The sequence below is a fragment of the Echinops telfairi genome, unplaced genomic scaffold (genome assembly GCF_000313985.2).
Source record: "Echinops telfairi isolate 266 unplaced genomic scaffold, ASM31398v2 ScPeMD7_31;HRSCAF=116, whole genome shotgun sequence".
In the NCBI taxonomy this organism is placed as follows: Eukaryota; Metazoa; Chordata; class Mammalia; order Afrosoricida; family Tenrecidae; genus Echinops; species Echinops telfairi.
Genome location: NW_022103928.1, coordinates 47,466,158 through 47,475,342, shown reverse-complemented (window position 1 = coordinate 47,475,342; position 9,185 = coordinate 47,466,158). Strand labels below are relative to the sequence as shown.

Below are 9,185 nucleotides of genomic sequence, written 5' to 3'. Positions count from 1 at the left end.
TTTTTTTCTTTGCTGCCATTTTACAAAATTTTTGTGATATCTCTTTAATTCTGATGAGTTTTATTTATTTTCTTTGAAGTTACCTTATTATTTTTTATTTACTCTCGAGTTTAAAACCATCTACTCTCTTTTGAAATCTACTTGAATTCCTCTCCATTCAAATATTTTGTAACCACATTATTGCCTCTTTTACTTTTTAGTTGTTTTAATTGTGGAATGCTGTCTCTGGCTTCCTAATTTCCATTTTGTAGGCTTGTTTACTTTGAGTACTGGTTTAACAGGGTTGACTTCTGGGTGATGTCTTTTATGTTGAGCTTGGGTTGACGTCTGCTTTACTATTCATTCTCTAGCCAAAGAACTTCCCTTAATATATTTTTAAGTTTGGTTGGTTTTTTGGGGTGTTTTTTTTTACAAATTCCTTATCTGAAAATGCCCTTATTTCTCCTTCATACTTGAGGGATGGTTTTCCTGAATATAACATTCGTTGTTGGCAATTGTTTTCTTTCAAAATTTCATTTATGTCATTCCGTTGCCTTCTTATCTGCATGGTTTATGCTGAAAAATCCAAGCTTAGTTTTGTTGGCTTCCCTGTGTAAGTAACTTTTCTTTTATCTTGAACTGCTCTCAGGATTCTTACCTTATCTTTTACTTTGTTGATAGTATATTATGATGATTTTCTTTAGAGGTGGATCCTATTTGGTGGTGTTTTAACCTCTTTTATAGTTGTTTTCTCCTATTCCATAATGTTAGGGAAGTTTTCTTCCAGCAGCTCTTGGGAAGTCTTCTCTGTGCTTTTTATTAGTTTGCTTCTTCTTGTCCTAGCATTCCACATGTGTTTTTCCTCTTTGTTGTGCCCTGCATAATTATACTTTCATCTGATTTTGTGGATTATTTTTATGAATTGTTGTATGTTTGGTATTGAGGGAATTATCCTCAAGCTAACTGATTCAGCCCTCTATTGCTTCAATTCTACTGATTTGCTCTTTCAATATATTATCTATTTCTAATATCTTAGTATTAACCATCTGAATTTCTATTTGGTATTCTTGTATGGTTTCTAATACTTTGTTTTTCTTATCAGATTGCTCATATACTGCTTTCCTGATTTTTTTTTTCCTGTAACTCTCTCAATCTTTTTCTCTATCCACTGAAAATACCTAAGAATCATCCTTAGGATCTTCTGAATTCTTTTCTGTTATTTCTAATGCTTTATTTTCCTCAGTGCATCTTTGGGCTCCATGTATGGGTCACTTGTTTGTGCCATTTTGTCTTGTGTCTCCCTATGAGTTCTAAGTGTCTAGTGTCTCCAAGACAGTGTGATGTTTTTATTTACTTTATTGAAAGTTGTTATACGTTTGTCTAGAGTGAGTAATGGCCCTTGTCCAGTAGGTGTAGCTATTAGAGGTTCAGGAGTGGCTGAGTCATGTCAGATACTTGTCTCTATTGAGTGGAGCGATAAAGGAATTAGGAAAGAAAGAAAGAATAAATAAATAAATAAAAATCTACAACCGCAAAAACCAACCATACAGCCAAGTCGGAAAATAAACATGCAAGCAAACAAAAAGACAAAAATCTAAAATAATAATAGAACAGCCCAACAAAATAAAATTTTTTCTTGGTGTCTTGGTTTCTAGGACTGTGTCTGGGGTTACTTGAGATACTGATTCAGAAAATGTTACTGGATAGATCACATCAGCTCTAGTTTCTTAGATATGGTGCTCCACTCTATTTTCAACTATTAAGTTTTACTAATTTATCATGATAGTTGTAAATATGAGAAGAATTCAAACCCACAAATTACAGGATAGAACCATAGAGGTAAGAAATATTTGAAAAATAATTAAGTATTAAGGTACTTCTAAGGGAAGCTATGTATGGACCAATGGTGGCTATTGGTTATACATTGAGCTGTTATACATATAAGGTCAGTAGTTCAAACCCAACAGTCAGCCTTTAAGAGATTTAAAGGTTTGGGACCCCCAAAGGGGCAGTTCTTCTCTGTCTTATAAGGTTAGGTCCCTAAGTGTTAGAATCAATTAGATGGCAGTGAGGTTTTCTTTTTGATTTGGGAGGTTGTGCAGTACAGACAGACTAAAAGTTGGACACAGCAAAGCTGGAACACAGCATGAGAAGAATGGAGAACAAAGAAAAGAGAAACCACATACGTGGAAGGTGTGAGGGCAATTTAGAGTGTTGAAAATGTAAGACTTTACAGACTTTTTATAAATATTTTGAAGATCTAAGTGCTTCTTCTTCAAATTATGCAGCGCATATGTCAGAACACATTTTAATATATAGAAGTCAATGGCTAATTCATGTTAATTCTGAAGTGAGGTTGATGCCAAGCTTCTCTATAAGAGAATTTTTAACTTTTAAGATTTTCTATGCACAACTGTAGAACTTATACTATCTTGTAACAAGACTGGAACATTTTAGTTTTAATAAAGAAGTTTGAATTCTCACAGACCCCCTTTGGGTTTCAGAACATTTGAATCTCTGTTTATTGTACCAAACTCATAACCAGTTAGTTGATTCCAACCCATAGTGACCCTACAGGGCAGAGAGGAACTTCTCCTATGAGTTTCTGAGGCTATAAATCTTAATGGGGACATAAAGTCTCATCTTTCACTGCAAAAGGACTGGTGCACTCAGATAGCTGACGTGGTGGTTAGCAGTCTAACACATAAGCTACTGTGCCATCAGGGCTCCTATGTATTGAAAAGTTTCTCTTACTTCTGGCCCCTTTTTAAGACAATAAATGGTAACTGCCTGATATTCACTTCCTAATAAAATTGAAGTGATACTTGTTTAAATTTCCAAGTGCATGTAATTTGCACTGTTCAAATAAATCTTTGGACCAAAGGACACCTTGTGAAGTATAACTTGACCTAAATATTTAATACAACACAAACTACTTAAAATAAAGCCAGCCTGCACTTCCTCTATCTCAGGCTAGTTAACGCTACATTAAAATCTCCTGATGGGTCTTATGGGCAAACAGGGTGAATAGTTCTATCTGACATATGTGCTTTATCTCAAAAACTAGAGATGATAGGGGGAAACTGGTGCTGTTTTTAGAATCATCAGATCAAATATATCCAGAAAAGTCTAACATTTGGGTACCAACATGTGTGTTGGCCAGTGTAATAATGATAATTGATACGTTGCTAAATACAGAATAAAAAAGAAGACACAGGCTGGCGCCAGCATCTACTTTCACTTTTTCAGTGACCAGTATGGATGTTTTCAATGCCTTGCTCTGATGTGCATTATAGGAGGGAAACCTGTAAATATGTGTGCCCTGGCAGCTCTGTGACTTTAAACCATAGCTCCAAGCCAGCTTGTTTGGACCCAGAGCAGCAGAGACTGGAAAATGCATGCATGCATCCGGCTGCTCTGTTGCTTTCAAAGGACCCTCAAGCCGATGCCTTTGAGCCCAGAGCCAAGTAGCTCACGGATCTCTCACCTGTAATATGATGGTAAAGCCCACCACAGAGGTTGTTATACGGGTTAGAAATTGTGTGCATGGAGTTCACAAGAAGTAACCTCCAGTAAGTGCTCGGTAAAGTGGTGGCTTTTGTCCTCTCATAGTTATTGACAGAGATTAAGTCACCATCGACCCAAAGCATTCACTACTTCCTAAAGGGACCTAGGGGCCCACTTATGGATCTGCTGCTAAAACTAGGAGCCTTTTGAAAAAACGGTATTTAAGAGTCTACCCTCCCCACAGCTAAGCTGACCTTCTCGTGGAGAAAGGGTCTCAAGTACCATGGCTCGTAGAGAGGCTGGGAGGAGCCCTAGGAGGAGACTGGCTGCTGGGGGTATCCGCAGAGTGACCACAGTCACATCAGAGGCTCCCTACCAGCCTCGGCTTCTAGTCCCCGAGGCTTCTCCCACAAGAAACTCATAGTGAGATAACCCATGTTTTAAAATGTTGCACCTTGCTCCCTTCGATCCTTCCCTCCTTCCTCCCTGCCTCCATCCAAAGAGCACCTACAGCGTGTCCACCTTGAATTCAACATGGGAATAATCACTAAAGGAAAGGAAAAAGGTATCATTGCTCACCCTCAAGAAGGTTGGGAACCAACCGTGGGAATAGCATATTTGCACGCTGCTATGGAAACCCAGTGCAGCCGTTCTCAACCTATGGGTCGCGACCCCTTTGGGGGTCAGACGACCGTTTCACAGGGGTAGCCCGATTTATAATAGTAGCAAAATTATAGTGATGAAGTAGCAACAACAATAATTTTATAGTTGGGGGGGGTCACTACAACATGAGGAACTGTATTAAAGGGTCGCAGCATTAGGAAGGTTAGGGGCCACTCCCCTAGGGGATCATCTCTGCTCTGCCTATAAGGTTCCTAGGAGTCTGACTGGACTTGACAGGAGTAGGCTTTTGGTTTGGTAGAAGAATGAATCTGGAAGTAAAATTATTCCACACAAAAATAGGAAGGCACTGGGAGGTTTGCAAGAGTGAAAGGCGATAGGAGGCAAATCCTGTTATGTGCTCAGCCTTGCAACAGTGGTGATCTATAGGGACCTAGAGGTCCCTATAGATGCTGAAGTCGACATGAGGAATGAATAGATAGGAGAAGAAGAATGGGATTATACCCATCTCACCGGAGATATTTGTATGTGTATTTACTGTAGCTGTGACTATATCCATGGATATGGTGGAGCATGCTGAGGGCAAAGTTTTGAAAAGTTCTTAAACATAACCAAACATCTTGAAGGAATAAGTCACTGGGCTGAGGAACAGGTCTCATCAGATACCTATTTGCTTACCACAGCTCACAAAGACAGTGTTCTCCTCCGCCTGTGGTGACTCATGACTGGACTCTTAAAAGCTTGTGAATAAATAGCCATCTCAGTTGTAAACCTTGATTTCTCCTATCCGGAGGAAGGAGCGATGAAATTTGAAGGACACATGGAAACCATCAATCCAGTGGACCATGTAAACATCAGTCTCCACAACGCTGAGAGCAGACTCACTGGACAATGCTTGGCTACCCCTCTAGCTGCTCGGAAAAGGATCGCCTTGCATTCTGAATAGAGTGGAAGAAAAAGGAACAGTGGAACTCAAAGTCATCACAGAGGCCAGGCGCATTAGAAGGATAGATACTGGTGGGATGCCCAAGACTATGACCTGAACTCGCCCCATGTCAGGAAGCTCAACCACTTAAGATCAGAGGGTTCGGAAAGGAGGAGGAACGGAAACAGGACACACTCAGAGGAAGAGGGAGAAGGAATATTATTGAGAGGATTGAAATGGATGGGTTGGAACAAGAGCAACAAATATATAGAGAGAGAAAGAGATAGATGGATACAAAACTGATTAGCTGCCCTGTTAAATAAGCTAGAACCCCCCACCCCCACCCCCCACCCCCGCGGCAAGTGAAAGTAAATCCATTTGACTTCAGGAAAGATGAGGAAGGGAGGGGGCGATGCTGACTTCCGGTCCACTTGGATTTCAGGCTCAAGCACCACTATTAAGATTGCTTCTCTCCATCACTTGGCTTGGCCTCACCTTCCTGTAGGGGTCAATGCGACCTCCACAGGATGGCAGGAGGGCTGGGGTCACCCCATCCCACAATCCCCAGGCACATAACTGCAAAAATGAAAATATCTTGTTCTTGCTACTTTAAAAAAAAAAAGTTTTCTTTTGTCCTTGATACTTAAACAAAAGCTGTAAGATGAGCTCCCAGGGAGCTAGTTGGCTGGGTGTCATGCCTATCCCTAAAAGTAATCACCGCAGCCAAGGGCAGTGACCATGACATCAATTGCCGTCACTGTGGAATAAGTCATGTCAGAGGCCAGCACCCTACCTAGTGCTTTGACATAAATTTGATCCCCACACTTAACCCAACGAGGGGATTCTTATTACTACCCAACATGTGAAGAAATGAAGCTCCATGAGCCTAGGTGCTTTGCCTGAGCACTTCTAGGCAGAGCCAAAGTTGAGTCTCCCTCTATCACTCTGGAACCCCTTGCCGTTAAATCAACTGCATCTCATAGCAACCCCACGTGTGTCAGTAGAACTGTGTTCTGTAGGGTTTTCAGTGGCTGATAGACTCAAAATTTTAACAGTTTAGTTCAAAGCCAAGCAGGCTAACCTCTCTTCTGCCCGGGGACTTCAAAAATCAGAAGCCCAGAGTTTGAATGCCAACCCCCTCTTGTTTAAAAAGCATGTAGACCGTGTTTCTATTGCTGGCTTGTTATTGGTGCTGTGAAAGCAATAACCTCAGTGACCTGTTAACTTTCCTGACCAATCCCCCTTCTCACCCCTTCCAGGGCTCTGATGTTTATTTCCCACGGAGCTGCTGAGCACTGCGGCCGCTATGAGGAACTGGCTCAGATGTTGATGGGCCTGGGCCTGCTGGTGTTCGCCCATGACCACGGTGAGTGCTGCAGGTGCCAGCTAGGGGCACGCTCGTCCCCTGGCTGTGCCTGGCAATTGGCAGGGCTTCCTTTGAGTCTGTCTCCCCTCCATCTTTCTCCCTCTCAGGCTTTTCTGATTCCTGCTGCGAAACTGGGAAAAGCCCTTCTCAGCTGGAGGTTGTTTCTAAGTGGCTAACATGTAAACAAAAGATAGGTCTGACCAGACCGTCTGTTGAGTCTGAAACTGAGTGCAGGCTGATGAGAAACCGCAGCTGGAAAAAACAGAGTTAGAACACGTTTATGTAAGGACGTGCCCCAGGCCAAGTAATAATCTCATATATTCATAAAGCACTTTCTGTATAAAACGGGTCCCAGTTTTCTCCCAAGGGACTTCAAATGGATGTGGCGCAGTCAGCTCGAGCCCAATTTAAACCCCAGTTTAACCGTAAGAGGTTTACAACGCAGCTCAAAGCAGCAGAATAGTGACGACCTCAAAAGACCCTGTTGGTTACCCCAAACACACATACTCACATAACCCTCACACACTCACGCACACAGTACATGCTCACACATATACTCACACTCACCTCTTCACTCAAGCACACACAGGTATGCACATGCATCCCCAGGCAGAGTAGAAATGTTCATTTGATTTCCAACCCCCGCTGGTTAGTGTGTTGTTCTTGTTTTGTTGCATTAACGTGTGTGTGCGTGTGTGTGGATGAAAACGTAAAGAGCAAACCCATTTTCTATTCAATCATTTTGGTCCAGGTCATAATTGCAGATCCTCACAATATAACGTCACGCAGCCCATTGCCTCTCCGAGTGTTCACGCACCCCCTTTCCTTTCTCTTCCTGCCATCTGCGTTTGGCACCTGGGCAAATGCAGCTCTTTTGATTTCTAAGGCTTGACTGTTCCAAGTGTTGTAGGTACCTCCGTGCTTTTACTGTCCACCTCACAGACTTGTCCTTTGGTTGGAAGTTGAGAACTAAAGGTGGCTCCCTTTCCAGCCTTGAAGGGTGACCAAAGGCCAACATCTACCAGCTTTATCCCACCAGTGAGCCTTGATCTGTTGTGATTTTAAGGTTTGTTCTACATTTCTCTCCCAGTCTACCCAGAATGTTCTATTATGATCCTTTTCAGAACAGTCCTCAGTGGAGGATGGAACCATGTAATTCTCGCGGCCTCGTAGTCATGGGGGGTGAGGGTCTCATGGTCCGTTAGTCCTTGGGACGAATTGTTTCTATGTGTCATTCCATTGTCATCCATCTTCTTACTTCTGGATGAGGAGAGCCCAGTGTTCGCCCTTTCAGATGGCTGCTCACAAGCTTTTAGGACTCCAGGCACTGCTCACCAAAGTAGCATATATGTTATCATTTTCTTTGTGACTTAGGTTGTGCCAGTTGACCTTGATGTCCCCAGGGACTGTGCTCCTGACCCCTAGACCCTATGACTCATTCCCTCAAGGTATTTGGTTATGGCTAAGCTGTCTTAATAACTTTATGTTCCATCTAGTCTACTGTATTCGTGTGGACATCGAGGGCTTCAAAAAGTTCATGAAACATGGAATTAAAAGATCATTGAGAAACACTGCTATTCTGCACGAGTCGCTGCGTCGGCGGCGGGACCATGGTGTTCTACTTCACCAGCTGCTGCGCCAACTCATCTGCTTACACTGTTTACATGGGAAAGGATAAATATAAAAATGGAGGTCTAATAAAGTATGGCTGGCCAGAAGATACTTGGTTTCATGTGGAAAAACTCTTTGGCTCACGTCTATCCTCGATTACAGAAGGGGGAAAACATAGAAGATATTCAAAGGAAGTGCGGGCGGACTGCACACACCTTGTGAAGGCCAATAGCATCCAAGGCTGCAAGATGAACAACGTTAACTTGGTATACACACCGTGGTCTAACCGGAAGAAAACAGCTGACGTGGATGTGGGACAGGTAGGCTTTCACAGGCAAAAGGATGTAAAAACTGTGACAGCGGAGAAGAAAATGAATGGAATACTGAACCGATTAGAACAGACCAAAATGGAAAGGTTCCCAGACCTAGCCGCAGAGAAAGCGTGCAGAGACCGAGAAGAAAGGAATGAAAACGAGGCCCAAATTCAGGAAATGAAAAGGGAAGAAAAAGAAGAAATGAAGAAGAAGAGAGAAATGGATGAACTTCGGGGCTGCTCGTCACGAATGAAAGCTGAGAATATGTCTTCGAATCAGGACGGCAGTGATCCAGGTGAACTTATGTGAACGGAGCAGAGGACGAGTCAAGGTGTGAATTAGGGACAGTTGCAGCCACTCTGACCTCTGCTGTGTGCGGAATTCAAAAGCAAACCACAAACTCCGACTTGCACTCTACACAAACACTTGAGTTTGGAGATTAAAAAAAAATTCTCTTTTTCACTGACAGCAAAGGAGCAGATATATATAAAATACAGCTGGACTTCAAAAGAGCATATCACTTTAGGAAAGTAAAAATGTTTTTGCCAGAGCCTGTATCTCTGGAAAGTTGGCTGCCCTTGTTTGTTTGTTTTTTTTAAGTTAGAAAGAACTAACTGAAAAATGTGTCTTTTATTTGGTCTCCCCTTGAAAGACAATTGTAGTATTAAAAATAATGACGCAGAGGGAGGTGGGGAGCCAGCCCCCACCCGCTGCTACTCCTACGAGTTCAGTAATACTGCTTCAGGGTTCAGTAATGCACAATTGTACGGTTGAGATATATAAGCATTATATTAAAGTCATTGAGAGCATGAGAGATAATACAATAATACAGTCAGGCATGTTACATGGTACCATTGCTCAC

At 42.3% G+C, this 9,185-nt stretch overlaps 1 pseudogene; it reads left to right on the top strand.

Moving 5' to 3' along the window:
• The first annotated feature begins 8,008 nt into the window (after positions 1-8,008).
• On the top strand, positions 8,009-8,817 carry LOC105978568 (annotated as a pseudogene).
• The last annotated feature ends 368 nt before the right edge of the window (positions 8,818-9,185 follow it).